This window comes from Myotis yumanensis, unplaced genomic scaffold (genome assembly GCF_028538775.1).
Source record: "Myotis yumanensis isolate MYYU_CA2020_CCGP unplaced genomic scaffold, mMyoYum1.0.hap1 SCAF_12, whole genome shotgun sequence".
Lineage (NCBI taxonomy): Eukaryota > Metazoa > Chordata > Mammalia > Chiroptera > Vespertilionidae > Myotis > Myotis yumanensis.
In genome coordinates, this window is record NW_027223763.1 from 60,304,352 (window position 1) to 60,310,351 (window position 6,000).

Genomic DNA, 6,000 nt, shown 5'->3' on the forward strand with positions numbered 1-6,000 from the left:
AAGATGATGCTAGAGCAGTGATGGCGAACCTTTTGAGCTCAGCGTGTCAGCGTTTTGAAAAACCCTAACTTAACTCTGGTGCCGTGTCACATATAGAAATTTTTTGATATTTGCAACCATAGTAAAACAAAGACTTCTATTTTTGATATTTATTTTATACATTTAAATGCCATTTAACAAAGAAAAATCAACCAAAAAAATGAGTTCCCATGTCACCTCTGACACGCGTGTCATAGGTTCGCCATCACTGTGCTAGAGCCTCTTAGCTCACATTAGAGCTTCCAATGGTGGATCCATCTCATTTACCTGTATCCCTTTGATTCTTCATTTGCCTGATTGATAATCCTCCCATTTGAATGTCATCCAGTCTTTATTTTTCTATCCTGTCCCTGAAGGATGTCATGAAATATGTTGTCAAATGCGTGGCTGACTTCTAGAACACTGTATCTAACTTTTCCCTCCACTTGAAGGCTTGTGACGCTATCAATAAATCCTTTAAAAAAATTAACATGGAACTGTTCTCTCCTTTAAAGTCTATTCTCCGTCTCTCTTGGTGTTCTTCATATCTCTCTGACAATTATTTCTCTCGTTCATTGGCTCTTGCCCTCTGTTTCTTGGAGCCCAGTTTCCGTCACGTCCACATGTCACATCACTCTCCCCGCCCTCCCCAGGTTGTCTCCTCTAAACCAATGACTTCAACCACCATCTATTTGCTAATGACCCCAAGGTCTCCAGCCACCCTGTGTAAAATGGAGGTCCCATGGTCTTATCTCCACTTGAGGTTTGGCTGCAGCCTTATATCAGAGATGCAGTCACTTTTTGTCTGTCAACACTCTCTTCGTAGAGAATGTGCCTTCTCACAGCACATAAATAGTAGCCATGCAGATCCCCATGTGACCTCGTCCCTCAGCCAGGGCTGGGGAACCTTTTTTCTGCCAAGGGCCATGTGGATATTTATAACATCATTCACGGACCATACAAAATTATCAACTTAAAAATCATCCTGCTATATTTGGTCAAACATTTAATGAACGCACCCCTAATGCCTTGGCAGGGCCCGGCCAGATGATTTCTTGGGCCTTATATGGCCCGCGGGCTGGACATTCCCCACTCCTGCTTTAGGTCATAGCTGATTTGACCAGAGAGGCTACCTGACCGAAGCCAGGCCAAAATAACCTTGCCATTGGTCACTGCAACTGTATGGTGATATAGCGATACTATTGTATTTTTTATGGGTTTACAATTTATATCTGGCAGGGTTGGTGCTCATTGAAAGTTCTTCCTTTTTGTGGTCTAGTTGGCATTTCATGTACATTTTTGCCTATAGATGAATTTTATTATCACACGGCCGAATATTTTTAGATCCCATTGAGATTTGGGTTTGGATTGCATTTAGAATAATGAATTATTTTGACATTTTTATAATATTCATTTTTCCATTCAGGCACATCATATCTCTCTCTGCTTTTATGTCCCATAGCATGCTTTGGTGCTTTTTTTTTTTTCATATGGATCAAGCACATAAGCTTATCCCTAGGGTTTTTGTGTGTCTTATTAAAATAGCGAACAGAAGCTTTTTGTTATTTTTCTATTTAAAATATATTCTCACTGATATTCAATAAATATTTCAATTTCTATTTTTGTCTCGAATCTCTATCTTGATAGTTTTTCAGTAGATGCTTTGCAGCGGTTCTCAACCTGTGGGTCGCGACCCCTTTGACGGTCAAACAACCCTTTCACAGGGGTCGCCTAAGACCATCCTGCATATCAGATATTTACATTACGATTCATAACAGTAGCAACATTACAGTTATGAAGTAGCAACGAAAATAATTTTATGGTTGGGGGTCACAACATGAGGAACTGTATTTAAAGGGCCAGAAGGTTGAGAACCACTGCTTAGAGTTTTAAGGTTATATGATGTGACACTATTTGCATAGTGTTATGTTGTCTCTTCACTTCCCATAGCTATCTCTATTTTCTTTTTTAAATATGAATGCCCTGCTGAATATGGTATTACATAATAGTGGGAACAGAAGAAATCTTTATCTTATTCCTGTTGCCAATGGGGATGCCTCTAGTGCTTGCTTTGCTGTTAAGAAAATGGCTGGCTCTTGTTTTAAATTAAATATTCTTCCTCGTGTTAAGGAAGCATTCTTATATTCCTGGCTTGCTAAAATATTTTTAAAAAAATAAGGATCTGGATAAATTTTATTCCTATCTTGTTATTATCCTTTGAAATAATCACTTATTCCAATAACTGACATGACATGTGTATATCTGAATTCCTACTACTAAGCTAGTAAAATATTCTGGGCAATATTTTACTTGGTTGTGGTATATCATTTAATTTCCTGTTGCGTTATATTTGTGAGTATTTAGAAGTTTTTGTGTCTATATTCATAAGCAGGATTGATCAGGAGTGTTTCTCGTGTGGTTGGTGGTGGTATTTGTGTCATGTTTGGATAATAGTTTTTTTCTGGCTTTTAAAAACAAAGGGCAGCATTGTCCTTTCTGTGTTCAGGAATGGTTTGTGGGTTTTAGATTCATTCACTGCAGTTTCCTCTCTTGCTGCTCTATCACTTTCCCCTCTCAATTCCTGCACCTCTGGTTCTCACCCTCTTCTCACCCGTGTTGCCAACCGGGGTCACGAGGAATCCAAGATGCAGGCTGCTGATGCTGCTGCTGCTGCTGCTGCGAAGGGGCAGCCGTGTACATTTTTCCAAAGAGTCTAGTTGTGGATTCCGTCAAAGTCCCCAGTGCCAGCCATAGTAAAGGCAGCTGCCAAGAGTACCGTGGGAATCAAGGGGCAAAGAGAGCCAGCCACGGGAGGTCCAAGAGAAGCCCCAAGCCTGGGGGCAGTCCACGTGCCAGCCAGACGTGGCATCGTCGCCGCAGGAGAATGCCCTGAGAGATGCCCAACAGGAAGGTCCCCAAGGAAACTGCCAAAGTTCGGTGACAGAGGCCAGCCACCGTGCAAGTGCCACACTGACCCGCTGCCGGGGTGCAATGTCCCAGGCAAGTGAGACCATGTAAGCCCTAAGCTTCCCTTCTTCCTCACCCAGGGCCTGAACCTGAGCAGAATGAAAAGTCACCTGTGCCTCTCTCTGCCTGACAGGCCATTCTCGGGCGCGGGGAGATTAAAATGAAGTGAAGCTTGGCGTTTTGATATTACACTGGATGAGATGTTAATGATTTAACAGTTGCAGAACTTTTATTACCAGAAAGTACCCAGGAAGCTATGCAACCCACCCAAGCTTGTAGCAAGGGGAATGCTTTCACAGAGCAGAGTGGGGGGCAGTTGTGTGAAAGACTAGTGCTGCCTCCGCTCATCCCCCTGAGCTCAGCTCAATGGGCAAACAGGCCCCAAGAGAGGCACTTAGAGAGCAGCTGCTGACAGGGATTCCTGGCCGTCTCTTCGACAGTTACTTTCAGAATGCTCCGCTCTATTGTGCTGCGGGAGGTGCTGCCAATACACTGCATAATCTTAGACATTGTAATTTGTATATATTTCAGAGAGGAAGGGAGAGGGAGAGATAGAAACATCAATGATGAGAGAGACTCATTGATTAGCTGCCTCCTGCAAGCCCCCTACTGGGGAATGAGCCTGCAACCCAGGCATGTGCCCTGACCAGGAATTGAACCATGATCTCTTGGTTCCCAGGTCTACACTCAATCCTTGAGCCACACTGGCTGGGCTGTTTATTGCTTTTTATTGATATAGTTGCTCATTGAAAATAAAGTGGGAGGAAAGGGAAGAGCTTCAAAAGATCAGTGAAAGAGGCTCACATGGGATTTTGGCAAAATAAATCTAAAAGCAACATGTGGAGCAAATTAAAAATATTATTAAGTTTTACAACCTATAGTGTGTGGAAAAAAAATAACACCAGAGTATTCTAAAATATATTGGAAGAATTATAATGGACTAGGCCAGCCGTGGGCAAACTACGGCCCGCAGGCCGGATCCGGCCCGTTTGAAATGAATAAAACTAAAAAAAAAAAAAGACCGTACCCTTTTATGTAATGATGTTTACTTTGAATTTATATTAGTTCACACAAACACTCCATCCATGTTTTTGTTCCGGCCCTCCGGTCCAGTTTAAGAACCCATTGTGGCTCTCGAGTCAAAAAGTTTGCCCACCCCTGGACTAGGCCATTTCTTACTTTGACCTGGGTATTTTCAATATTCTACTTGTGTTCTTACCATTTAGGTCAGGGCCTAAAAATAATCTGGGGTCTTGGGATATAGTCATACAATGTTTGATATAGTTCCATTTTTTAAAAGTTACATTAAAGGCAAGTTTATGTTAAGAAAAAATTTACCACATACATTAAGTACAGCAGCTTGGAAAGAAATTATCTACTGAGAATGTTTAAGATCATCCGGCAGGATTTTGACATTTCTTGCAGATTGATCCTTTTGGGGTGGGGAATAAATTCATCATGATACAAAGAAGTAGAGTTGTTTTAGGACCATTTCTCATACTTGCCAATGACTAATTTAGCATTTATGGTTTTTCAAATGACAAAGCCCACGTTCTCCAGATCTAGACTCTGAGACAAGGACTTCAGTACAAGATGTTTACTTTGGTGGGAGGGGTGCTTAACAAGGGGGGGGGGGGGGGCGTTTCAGGAAGGAAAGTGAGACAGGGAAGAAAGGAAGCAGAACAGGGTACATGAAAGACAACATGACCCTGTGGGCTCAGTGCTCCCGGAGCCTCTGAAGGACCCACGAGGGCGTGCCTCCGGCTGGTGCTCATCCACCAGCTCCTGCTGGGCACTGTTGAGAGCTGCTGGGCGTGGGTGGTGTCAGCTCTCCAGCACTTCCCATAGGCCTGTGTGTGACCAGTGTCTATGACCAGAGAGTCCTCCCCGCAGTAGAGAACTATTTGCCTCGATGAGAACCTTGGGTTCTGAGGGGACGCGGAGAGAGAGCACAGCTACATCCTGGAGCTGGATTTGAGAGGCAGAAGATTGTAGGGGTAAGAAGATGGAGTCTGAAACCAAACTGGATTCAAACGTGATATGCCCTCTGTGACCTTGGACAAATTATTTAACCTCTCTGTGCCTGTTTCCCCATCTGTAAAAAGGGGATAATAATAGGACCTAACCTCATAGGGTTGTTTTGAGGCTTAAGTGATTCAATATGAGTAACAAGCTTAGGGTATTGTGGACACATTGCATGAACTGTTTCTATTTATTTATTTATTTATTTATTTATTTATTGGGGGGGGGCGTCCAAAATAAAGTGTCAACCTGCTCCCCAAAATGTGCTGTGGTAAACAGTAACCATTCACCTGTATTTTTCCTTCACTTTCCCTTAATGACACGAGGCACCTTTTGATCGTTTTAACAGCTTCTCTAAGAACTTAGAACTTACCATGCCATGTGCAATATTGAACAATTCAGCTCATTTGGAAAATAAAGTTCGTTTTTCATTCATACACATAAACACATATTCATAATCTGGGGAAGCATTTAAACCCCTCACCTGAGCGTATTTTGAAAAAGTTTAGTTGATTCTTACTCCCCCCGCCAGGAGATAGCACAATGCTTAGGCGCACATCTCCACAGGGAACCCATGGCACAAGGCTGCTTCCCGCCCCTGCCTCGTTCCTTGAGCCTCCATCATGGTTACCTCGCAGGCAAGAGGCCCCGAGCTGGGCAATTCACATTACGGAAAGTGCATCTATTATTCACGTGGAATTTGAATTTAACCTGATAGGAGCAAATCATTTTCCAAAGTGGCCAAGAGGGAAGAAAAGGGTTAAGAAGCCTCCATGGATGTCAGACACAAATTAAAAGCAGATACATAACGCATGACCCCCTGTTCCCAGAGGCTGGGAGTGGGTTTTTAAGCCCTGGAAATGCCCGTGCTTCCCCTGCTTCTATTCACACACAGTTGCACGAACTTCCCCAGCAGCTAGAAAAAATACAGTTGAATGATTTAGGTCATTGTTATCATTTCACGAGCAACCATCTAGACTGGGCTAAGAATCC

The 6,000-nt window shown here is 43.0% G+C and overlaps 1 long non-coding RNA gene across 2 annotated transcripts in view; it reads right to left on the reverse strand.

Moving 5' to 3' along the window:
• The window catches only part of LOC139020553 (uncharacterized), a 48,654-nt gene extending 48,098 nt beyond the window's left edge, over positions 1 to 556 (reverse strand). For both annotated transcript variants that reach the window (XR_011473328.1, XR_011473327.1), the window contains exon 1: positions 307 to 556. This is a non-coding gene — a long non-coding RNA (uncharacterized lncRNA). The remainder of the gene's footprint in view (positions 1 to 306) is intronic.
• Positions 557 to 6,000: the final 5,444 nt, after the last annotated feature.